Raw genomic sequence first — 12,780 nt, forward strand, 5'->3', positions numbered from 1 at the left:
AAATTAATTAATGAATTAATTAATTAACTAATAACATTTGACATTTCTGTCCCCCTCACTTCTGAAATAATGGCTACGCACCTGCAGATGCATGAGACAGTAGGGTTGGATTAGGTTCCTATTCCCGGGATATTTGATTTATGCATCTTGCAGTGCGTGCATAATTATTAGGCAAGTTGATATTCTGATCATGTTTTTTTCCAAGCACATTTTACCGATTTCAAACCACATAAATCGTAATAACTACTATTAATTTTGTATTTAATCATTTATAAGTGATATATAATGGTCCATGAAGGCTGGAGGTGAAAAACGCCTTCTCCTGCCCCCTTCACTCCTATACCAGAAAACTTAAAATTTCAATCACCCTTTACCCTCATATCTCTGATGTGGTCCAAACTTTCCATTCAATTATATTAGTCAGCAAGTTTGAGTTGCAGGCAGATCTCAGATCTAACTGACACCTTTATTTGTTGTTTTAGTACAATGTCAAGTAAAAATAATAACAAACTAGAAGCTGTTCTTCTGCTCGGGGATGCATTTGTTGAAGAGATACAGGCAAGTTTCATTCTTGTTATACGCAAATGTGTAATTAATGAACTCCAGTTAGTTAATGCCTATTTTTCACCCATCTACGTTTCATTTTATGCTATGTCCATAAAGAAACGTAAAACGCAGTCACAAACTCAGAAGCCTGAAGTCACAGGACGATCTAAAGTGACCTGGTGGAAGAGGGACCGTGATGGACAGCGTGTGACCACCAGCAAACGGAGGAAAAAAGGTTAATCTGCTGGTTAGTGTCCATCTTATAAACTTAATGTCAAATACTTTTAATGGAGAGTGATGATGTGTGATTTGGAGTAGGTGCTGGTTTGATGTATATATTCTGTTTGATACAATATTCTGTATACTTGCACATTTATAATGTAAATTACATTATAATGCCAAATACATTTAGGTTTGATAGTTCCCATGTTGCAAGTTTGCCAAAGGTTTCAGTGTTTATTTTTGTACAGCTGGCAAAGAGTTTGAAAGAATTGTTCTAATTTGGTTTGTTGTTTTTACTTCCAAACAGTTGGTTCTTCTCCATGTGCTAGTTCCTCCATCACAACTTCACCATGTACTAGCCACCAATATCCTGGTAAGTAGAAAAACTACTTTGAAAACACTTTTCATAAAAAGGTATAATTCATATGAAAACAAGGAGTTGAGTAAAAAGGAAGCCTCATTGTACCTGCACTTTTGCTCTGTTTAATAACTAGCCAGCTAATGATGTTCCTTCCAAAATGCTTTTTTCCACAGTCCCCTAACATGCCTGAAATATTAGTTATCACAATTTGGTGCATCAAAATCTGTCCACATGACAGAAGTAGGAAAACTTTAGACAATAGCAGCAGTGTTTCTCAGCAAAATCACATGGTGGTTGTTCAGTTTCACAGTTAAGTGGGCAACACTACTGACAGCCAGCACCTACACATAATCTTAAGGTTCATGGGTTTTATTGGCCATTTCCAACTATCCTTTCACCCCCTGCCTTGTCTGCTATCACTGGACTGTCCCTGTATTAAAAGCAATGGAAATGCCACAAAAGAAGTCAGTGGTAGTGAAATTGCAATGTTGGATTTCTGGTATGTTTGTATTTTTCTCTTTCTCTCTTTGAAGATTTTAATATGCAGAGGCTTGAGGACCTTCTACGGGATTCAGAGAGCATTGATGGGCAAGAGTTTGCTCAGCAGCCACCATTGTCCAGTTGGGGTCAAAGACAGAAAGAGGCCCAACAATGTTGGCAACAGGCGAGGCCACAAAACCTTGCCAACTTGTTGTCAGCTGAGAATATTGTCCAGATGACCTGTAATCACTGTCATGTGAGAGAAGCCGTCATCCGTTGTGGGGAATGTTTGCCCTCAGAGTGGTTTTGTGCAGAGTGTGATCAATTGGTACATAAACACCACACTCTGCACAGTAGGCAAACCACCATGTATGGCTTTTATAAATACATTCCTCCAACAGAGTTTGTGAAACTCCATGATGACAAGTACATCATCTGTGAACAAGGTTGGTGTCTCTTTTTCAATTGATTTGCATTTTTTTTCCACTAACAGACAACATTATTAAATTATGCATTATGATTTCCAAGTACTTGCTCACAATCCAAACATTCTTTATTGCCATCCTGATTGTCCTTTGCGCTTGCAGATTGTTTGCTGCCAACAGCCTTCCCTCAAATTATATGCTCCTGTGACACTGGTGATGTTGCAATCTCTGTGGGTAGATCCATAATACTGGTTTGCATAAATGGTAGGATTGCATAAAAAAATATTGTTTATCTAACGCATTACTTTAGTTCCTTGTTATTTATTTGTCTTTCATGTGCTCTCAGGCCGTTACAATCTTCATGTTCCGGTGCTAACATGCAAACATTGCAATAAGCAATGGGCTCCAGAAGTCAGTGACTTTGTAAGGACTGGTTACTGGCCTGCCACCATGCAAGCACAGACACTGTTCCACCAAGATCTGTTCCATTCCTTTGAGGCTATGAAGACAACAGCTCCAGGAATGTCAGTGAAAGCCTTCACAGCAATGTTGGACCAGAGAACAAAGCAGTTTGGAAGAGTGAGTAAAAACGTGAAGCTGAAAGACAAATGCATTTATTATTATTAATATAAGTAGCTGTAAGGCTGGACATTATGGCAAAAATCATGGTCGAGTCTAAGCAGGGCGTTAATTCAAATATACCCACATATGAAGTTCAAGGTCCACAAGTTGCTGTAATATTTCAGGTTACTGAAATGAACTGAACTAAAGACCATACTAGACAGCATTGTCATTTGCATCCTTCTTGGATTTGTAAAAGTACATTGACAAAACATAAATAGGTGATCTTGTAGTTTATTGTCATTGAAAGCTGTACTATAATTTGTTTATTTCAGACTGGCAAAGTGAGTGCAGATGCTTTTCAGAGGGGTTTTCTGCAATACGTGTACTGCAACTCTGAAGTGAACAAACTTCTGGGAAAGGAGCCATTTGTCTGTCCAGCCTGTAGCCCTGAAATGGTGGCTGTTTCAGTGGATGGCAACAGAAAACTCTACAGGTTCCAGAAAACAAACCAGTGAGTTTTGTGTGCACATTAAAAACAGCCAGTGTAGTTAATGTATGTACTTGCTATTAACATTATCATAATAATATAGTTCTTATTTTGTTATTTAAAATCAAGCTGTTGATACTGTAGCTGTTGAATATAATATATGTTAAACTTTGTAACCTTGTGCCATATAAGTACAATCATGATCATCATTATTATTATTAGGTAAAACTTCTTACTACAGTGGTTATCCAGAATACATTTTATTGTAGGAGTGAAGAGCCAGGATTCTTTGATGGAATGTTTTTAGCCAAAGACTCTGAGGTGTCCAATTTTGTTGAGGAAGTCCGAGGGGCTGTCAAGAGTGTAAGTTTTCAGTCAGGCTGAGCAACGGGTATCTCTGGCTTGTTTAATAGCTAATTGGAAGCAACAATGAAAATACAGCTAGATTCTAATCCAGAGGGCACAGAATATCCATAATATTGGTTGCCGCACATATGTCTGACACATTGTCTGACAAAGTTAGACTATTGCAATTAACCTCCTGTGTGCAAAATGGCAAATCATTTTAAATGGTTTGTTATCCTCCAGTGAGTTACAGATGGAAGATGGGTCAGGCAATCAAAGACAAAATGTTGACTGTAATTGTTGGTGTGTTTGAGCGTACAGCCCTGCTACTTAATGTCCTTGAATTATCTACTGACATGTTGACAAATTTTCGTAGACGGCAGGAAAAGCGACGTGTGGGGAATCCAACTGGACAGCAGCAAGAGAGACATCAAAGCAGGCCAACAAGTTGGATGAAGAAGGTGTAGAAATTGCTGTGTGCAGGCATGGATTCCTCCTCAAAGGTTGGTATTGGTCTTGATAAATTGCAATTAAAAATATGTGTAGATGATGATGATCTGAAGCCTATTCTACAGTGTGCAGTGTGCTCTCTACTTATTTCTTTTTTCCAAAGGTCTGAATATGTATAGAGGAGAAATCTTCGCATATCCAATGTTTCTCCAAAAAGAGTTCCAGGGTGCTACATTTTTGGCTATGGATGTGACCTGCCGATATGTGCCATACCTGGAGAAGGTGTCAGAGGCCCTGACTCATCTTCAACCTCTTCGGAAAATGAGACATTGCTTGTCCGTGATGCATGCAAAAGCCCACAATACAAAATGCGAGGTGATGCTTTTAACTTCTTGACTTTTACTTTTCAGAGTATGACATATCCAACAATTAACGTAAAGTGCCACAATGAATGACATTGTGACCCAAACTACAACCCAGAAGTGTGTTTTGAGTTGTACATGAGCCCCTATGTGCTGTCCTCTACAGCTGGTGACATTGGGATGTGCATCAATATTGATCACCCTATTGTCTACACTGTTTAACAAGTCCACTGCTTCCTGTAGATTCTGTGGAATGCAAGGAACCAGGAAGGTGCTGGAACCACTCTTGGTGAAGAAGTAGAGCAAGTCAATAGTTTTCTCTCCAGATGTGCCCTGACCACAAAGTATATGGCCAAGTCAGGTTTGTAAGCTTCTTTGCCCCCTGCTAACCTGCAAACGTACATATTAACATTTTACAATTTATTGTGACTTTCTGTTATTCTTTACAGTAAGAACTGATATGCTTACTGTCCACGCTGTTGGGTGGAATCAGCGTAAAGAGAATGTCCTCCACATTGCCTTGTCTTCCAGATACAAAAAGGTATGTACATGTATTGAAAAAGGATGAACTATTTTAAACAGTTAAATTTGAACTTAAAGTTGAACTTAAACTGTTACCCCCATGTAGACATTGTAGGGATGCAGGACCTCAGCTATGTATGTATAGTTGAATATGTTATTGTATTAAATCAGGCAGGAACATACTTTTTGTTTTTTTAAAGGATTATTTTATGAAATGACAGCATTTTGTGTTGCTGTTTTGCAGACAGTAGAAAAGACCTTGGATGTAACAGAGAGCCTGAAGAAGATGCAGGACCAGTTGCACTGCTGTGATGACATGCGAAAACAGTGGGTTGTTGATGTCAAGCAATGGGCCAGTAGCGGTAAGGACAATGTTGTTATACAGTATACATAAACACTGTCGGAATAATTTGGTTGTAATGCATGTAGCTGTAGCTTAATGTTAAATTATGGTGTAGGGATGGGCGCTATTTGCAAGTCATACGACTTCAATTAGTATTTTGACTTAAAGTAAACTTTTCAGCAATGAAAACAGAATGATTGGTGCATGTTCATGCAAATCAGACCAAAATGGAACAATATCATTTGAGGTAGCAAATGAGAGGCCAAGCACTTTTCACTTTTTACTTAATCTGCAAGAATACCACATGTTACTTCTGTCAGTTAAGAGGATACAGTTTTTGCATCATTGAAAGTTTGGCCTATTGGTGGAGCTAGAATAAAGGTCATGGGGTCACCAAATTTGATGTGTGGAACTTGTGTGTTTGAAACATTTTTCTTTCTTCTTCCCTTTCATTTAGGAAATGCAGCAGCCAGTCCTGTTGATGCTCGTGGTTTGCAGATCTCCATCGAAGCACTCTTTGTGAGCATTTGTCAGAAGAAGCACTACCTTTATAGACAGAATGGTATGTATTAGTAAATGTAAGTGATGCAGGTGGAAGTTATATTGGTTCTGTGCATTAAATGCCATGGCAACTCTTTTTTACATGTAATAATTAACACAAATCATAATATGTAGAATTGTACATTTGCTCTGACTCCGTATCATCAGTTTGTTTATGCACATCAATATGTAAAAATGATCTGCTCTGTCATATGCATAGCATCTATTGTTATCCGTATTTGACTACATATGCTCTTAAATTCTACTCTCTTTTGTGTTACTGGAATTGTAATACTCATGGTTATGTATGCAACTGATAATGTCTGTAAATACTTGCTGATACCTGTATATATGTGTATGTAAACAGAAATACAAGTTTAATTTGTCATCAGGCTATCGAGTTGACTTTGGCTCATCACTCGTCAACCCTTAACAGAACTGGGAGCTTTCAGATTCAACCAGGAACTACTAACATTTTGAAACATTAGAGGTCACAGTCACACCAGGTCTCATATTAAGACAGATGTGCGAAACTTACATACTGTACACAGATACTGGCAGTGTAACATACTTCAATGCTGATGATGTAGAACCATTGTAGAGGCTTGTCTAAATATATACAAACCAGAAACCATACAGTTAACCACGTTATACCGATGATCGGTTAGCAGGGTTCAGTCAGATTACTTTGAAATGCACTGAATACAAACAACATGGCAATATTAGTCAGTTACGCAATACTTCTTTTAGCAACAACCCAAGTTGGAATTTTTTTTTAAGAAGCTTAGTGATCTGAAATGTAATGTAATGACCATATCCATCTGATTATCAACTCATCCCATGGTAGGAACAAGCCAAAAATCAGGTGTGGAGACTGTCACCTACAAGTTAATAACAGTGTCATCTTCAGATACATGTTGGAAACTTTCCAAACAGAGGGATATTGAGGCTACAACATTATATAATCCATTCAGGTGGTTTGGCTAAAGCACTTCAAAAACACCCGCTCTGAATGTTATCATTCGATTGAATGGGTGTTATTAGTAGTTATCACCCTCATAAATATGGGACAGAAGGGGCTTGCTACGCCTACTGGTAGGCTCAGTAAACTGAAGGCCGTTATCATCCCTCCACATGGTTAATCACCGATACAAATACAAGAAACGACTCCAGATCCAATTAGATTCTTGAAACCATGTAGCTTGCATGACGTACTTCCACCCAGAAGTATTTTCTTCACTTTCACCGTGTTAAGCCTTTCTTTTAATGACATGCCCGTGCAGAAGGAGGCCCGAATTTGTCCTGAAATAAACATGGATGTCCCTGGAAGAGACATTGCCTTGATTGCAACATATGTCTCTCTAAAATCCTACCCATAATCTAGACCATGGTGTGTTTTTTACCATCATAGCAGCATTAACATAAATAGATATGCATATAAGCCATGTGTGTCCCAAACAGAAATACACATAGTTTATGGTACTCCTCATGTTGTGGGGTCGTAAATCTGTTGACACAATCAGAAACAAACAAAAATTTAGATTTTTATATATTGAGCCTTCAAAGTGCTTGCTGAAACTAGACCTGAGATGGCTTGTGTCCGTGAAATGAGAAAATGAAAACTTTGTTGTAGAGCTAAACCAAATACATCGTTGGAAAGGTCTTGACCTGGAGAGTAACATATGTTAGTATGAAGATTGTACATGGCTCCTGCTTTGAAATACTGACCTTTGAAACTACACCTCGGTGCATGTTTAAAGGCTTGTAATTCAGCAAAAAAAAAAACGGGCTACAGATATGGGACCAACTGTTATAGAGAGCTCTTGTCCTCAGCCATCATGTGAGTATAGTCAACAACTGGGGGCGCTGTCAAATATGGTTACGATTAATTTTAACCCGTTTAACAACTAGATATTTAAAATCTGATGACATAGATGTGTTTACCATCCCCCTAAACCCCTCACTATACTCTTAACTCACTATTTACAACCTCCAATTCTAAGAAAAACACTAATGTTATAAAAACTACAATTCCATATAGTCACGCCATACAGCCTGATACAAATCAGCACTACAGTTGTAGTTCTTTTGGTTTGCAACGTAGGGTTGTAAAAGGATATATCTACTGAATATATCAAATATCTAGTACAGCCGAACTAGTAATAACACTGCATCTAGATGATCTATGTTAACAGAAATACTCCTGAAAGCATTTTCTCTTTTTGGTAATGCAGAGAAACATCTTGCATTTGGTACACTTCATGTACATCTTGCTTTTGCAGCCTTTATTTCTTCTCTTCAGACTGTTAAAGTTCTCTGTTGCATCGTCACTGGGAGGTATTTGGTCAAATGGATATTGAAAGATGGTTCATGTCAGAGCAGTAGTGAAACTTGTGGAAACTTTGGCATACACTTGAAGACGACAATTTATTTTTTAAACTTTAAATATAATGGTTGCTGCTATTGGTGAAACCATGTAGCTTGCATGACGTGCTTCCACCCAGAAGTATTTTCTTCACTTTCACCGTGTTAAGCCTTTCTTTTCATGACATGCCCGTGCAGAACAAGGCCCGAATTTGTCCTGAAATAAACATGGATGTCCCTGGAAGAGACATTGCCTTGATTGCAACATATGTCTCTCTAAAATCCTACCCATAATCTAGACCATGGTCTTTTTTTTTTTACCATCATAGCAGCATTAACATAAATAGATATGCATATAAGCCATGTGTGTCCCAAACAGAAATACACATAGTTTGTGGTACTCCTCATGTTGTGGGGTCGTAAATCTATAGACACAGTCAGAAACAAACAAACAAAAATATTAATTTTATATATTGAGCCTTCAGAGTGCTTGCTGAAACTAGACCTGAGATGGCTTGTGTCCGTGAAATGAGAAAATGAAAACTTTGTTGTAGAGCTAAACCAAATACATCGTTGGAAAGGTCTTGACCTGGAGAGTAACATATGTTAGTATGAAGATTGTACATGGCTCCTGCTTTGAAATACTGACCTTTGAAACTACACCTCGGTGCATGTTTAAAGGCTTGTAATTCAGCAAAAAAAAAAACGGGCTACAGATATGGGACCAACTGTTATAGAGAGCTCTTGTCCTCAGCCATCATGTGAGTATAGTCAACAACTGGGGGCGCTGTCAAATATGGTTACGATTAATTTTAACCCGTTTAACAACTAGATATTTAAAATCTGATGACATAGATGTGTTTACCATCCCCCTAAACCCCTCACTATACTCTTAATTCACTATTTACAACCTCCAATTCTAAGAAAAACACTAATGTTATAAAAACTACAATTCCATATAGTCACGCCATACAGCCTGATACAAATCAGCACTACAGTTGTAGTTCTTTCGGTTTGCAAAGTAGGGATGTAAAATAGGGTTGTAAAATGATATATCTACTGAATATATAAAATATCTAGTACAGCCGAACTAGTAATAACACTGCATCTAGATGATCTATGTTAACAGAAAGTAAATATGTTGGTTTATTTAAGATATTTTTGCCAAAACAGGAGTAGAACGCGCAAACTCCGCACACAACACAATGCACTTCCGTCACCAGCTACCGAAAAAAAAACTATATATATAAAATATATATACGATAAATATATCGTATTGTTGAGTTATCACGTTGTTTTTCTGTGAAGAAATGTGTTATATAAAGGTTTATATCAGTTTATATAAAGATATCATTAAAAAAGCGGGTGTCTGTGAAGAAATTTTCTCCGGCCGGAAGTACGTAATGCAAGCTACATGGTTTCAGCGATAGCAGCGTCAATAGCAACCACCATAGCAACGAACTAGAGATAAAACTAAATCGAATATACATTCACTGAGTGAAGATTGTGAAAATATAATGCACCTTTCTCGCTAGAGCAGGAAATGAGACGAGGAAGAGAAAAAAAAGTTGTTAATCTAACGTTACATAGGCCTGGATCTGAAGCATTTCAAGCCAATAACGCCTCTGTAAGAACCTACTGTATGCTATGTGGCACACTGTCTGGCTGATCATGTGTGCTGTGAATAACAGCTGTCACAATAGCTGAAAACATGGCTGTAACTCATTGTGGGAAAGCTATATTGTAGAGTCAAAACACCTGTATGTTCCTTTTTATTTTTACAAACTTTTATATAGAGTGCATTGTAGCTTCATTTACACATGGAAAACATATTGAGGGCAAGCTCTATTTTACAAATGTGTACTGTTTACAAAAACAGTTTACAGATACAGTAATATGGTTAGTGTTAAGTTAACTGTAAGGTTATTCATAACACCAATGCTGGCTATACCATGAGTACTGCAAGGTTTAAAAAGGTTTCTTAGACAGCAACTTCTAAGAAAACAGCGTTTATTGTCAACACATTTAAAACAGTTTTTTGTTTACATTGGCAGGACCATTCACAGCTCAAGAAAACCAAAAATGAACTTTGTTGAAGTTAGACTAATCAACTGATCAGCAACACAGCATCAATTAGATCCTGACCTGTTACAATGAAAACACACACAGAACCTAAACTGTCTGACTTTGATGAATTTTGGTTGGCACTGAATTAAGGAGACATTTTGAATGATGAATAGCAAATAATCTCAAAGGGTCTCAGCAACTCTGCCTGAAAGAGGCTAGGGCCAGACAGAGGTCTGAAAATGAAACTCTGGCGAAGGACAAAAATACTCAAGTAACAATGTCAATTCCATGTTATCAGAGAGGGAGAAACAACAACAAAACATACAACAGGACTTCTATTGTGAAGTGATCATAGGAAGTGCCTGGGCGGAAGGTTGTGAAAAGGCAAACTGCACAATATAATGATTTGCCTTTTGGATGATGGATTATAGCAGATTTTCTAGGCAGCAAAAGCACCTCGCTGAAAATATTGAATGCTTAAGTGCAATATGTAGCCCTACAGTGAATCTGTGGTGTAGTATGCATCCTTCAGCTTTATCACAGCCTCAACACATCACATAAACATTATCTTTCCGGTTTCTTTTCTATGACTAAATTTATAAACATCAAATCATACTGTGACCCACTGTATTGAATAGTATGAGGTCCTTGCCAACACCCAGCCCTACTGAACAAATAATGAAACAGTTTTTAAAACAAATAATTTACTTACAACATACGTATGCATATTCAATTCAGTACAATCAATCAAACTTTACTGTTGTCCACATGGCCCAGTTTAATGGGCACAACATTTTTTTTGTTTCTTGCACCATCAATGTGACAGTATTTTTAGCAGACCTTCCTTTATGACACAGTCATTCCTATGTTCTCCTGCGGTTCCCAAGATGGGGGCCAGACCTTTTGGCTGAAAGATATGGCAAAATAATCTACATGCAACATAGTATTATCAATGGCAAAATAAAACATACAGAAATGATGTATCCGATTTCTGAAATATGTAAAATATAAGGATAGCCTCTGACATGGTTTATAAACCCTGTTAGGCTTCTACATATTTCCCTGACAGAATGGAATGGAGAAAGCTGAAAGCTGAAGATAATTCATATTTATATCCAAATTATATTATTGTCACTTTGTAATGACATTTAAAACTGTTGTTTACATTACAAAGATTTGTATCTCAAGAAATAAACATAATTCTGCACAGCTAGAATTTAGTTGTCATTCAAGATTTATTACATTCTATCATGTTTGTATTACATTGTGAACCTCATATTGTATAACTAATCGTATTGTGTGATAAGCAGATCGTCCCAATCCTACAGAATATGAAATTGTGATGACTAACTCCTTACCCTCAAGGAAATAAAAATTTAGCATATCAATTGTGACTCATTCATCACTTAGCAAAATGCCACTAAAAACAGCAGTACATGTAAGTTGTAGTTGTGACAAATCTGTCTGTGGGCAAAAACAGATGCCACATGTGGAGACGTCTCAGCCCATCCTAATTAAGCAGCCTGCCTGACTTCCCAAAAAGAAATGTAACACTGGGCCAGGCTCTTATTACATAAACATAAATAACTCCCAAGTCATAGTAAATCAAACAGGCTTCTTAATTAGGGTCCATTTAGGGACAACTCATAAGTCAGTTAAACAAGAAAGCTGACGTTACCATGACGGACATGGGAGCCAATGGACCAGTACTTCTTTACAGCCCTTGGAAAGAGGGTAAAAGACAAACCAAAGTCATACTTTTATTTCTTAATTAAATATTTCATTTCATTCCTCCTCCTCCCATCCTCTAAAAATCAGTCACCTTATAATCACCAAAACATCAATGTTTGGTTTAATATTTACAGAGCTCTAACAGCAAATTATTTAACACGTTAATTACTTTTTATTTAGACTTTTCTGACAAAAGGCAACAATTTCAGCACTATTCTCTTGGTGTAGTATAGTATCAATTTATGCACCTACAGTCTAACAGAATGTTCTCAGTATAGCTACTAACCTTTAGTTCACGTGTCTTGGACACATATTGTACTGGAAAAATGTCCAATGTGCTGTGATACTGGCAAGCTGTAAAGAAAAATAAAGAAATGGTGTAAAGGCAATTAAAACACATTTTCAACTAGTATTACATTAATAGTTTTATAATTGTTATCAGGCCTGTATGTAATAAACTAGCAATAAGAAGATAGCACACTGTGGGCCAAAAAGCTATTATATTACAGGTTCAAGATTATTGTGTTTTATTAGATTAAGATTAGTTAAGAGTTTACGATTTCTTTTTTATTTAATTTTGAATTTAAAATACTTTGTAGCATTTTTCCTACCATCATCCTTGTTTTGCCTTCTTTTACTTCTTTTCTTTTTAGCTGTAATTTTGACAGCTGACTTCCTGTATAGAGAAACAAAAAACCTGTGTCAATTGCAATAGAGGTGTGTGGTGTTTACCTTGCAAGCCAGGTGAATACTTGTGAGTACACGGCAATGCAGGACGATCTGTTGATGCTTTCTCTGATGACTTCACCGTTGGGCACAGCCACCTTGCATTATGGCACACTGGATGCCAAAATGCTGCCATACAAATAACTCCACGTTGTATGAAAAAGTAGAAAAAGAGCAACTTGTAAAATACCATCTGACTTCTGAGTCTAGTGTGGTGTGCTACTCCTCTTTGTACATAGACACTT

The 12,780-nt window shown here is 37.3% G+C and overlaps 1 pseudogene; it reads left to right on the forward strand.

Moving 5' to 3' along the window:
- Positions 1-486: 486 nt before the first annotated feature.
- LOC107694595 (uncharacterized) lies at positions 487-6,080 on the forward strand (annotated as a pseudogene).
- The last annotated feature ends 6,700 nt before the right edge of the window (positions 6,081-12,780 follow it).

This window comes from Sinocyclocheilus anshuiensis, unplaced genomic scaffold (genome assembly GCF_001515605.1).
Source record: "Sinocyclocheilus anshuiensis isolate Anshui unplaced genomic scaffold, SAMN03320099.WGS_v1.1 scaffold5139, whole genome shotgun sequence".
Taxonomy (NCBI): Eukaryota; Metazoa; Chordata; class Actinopteri; order Cypriniformes; family Cyprinidae; genus Sinocyclocheilus; species Sinocyclocheilus anshuiensis.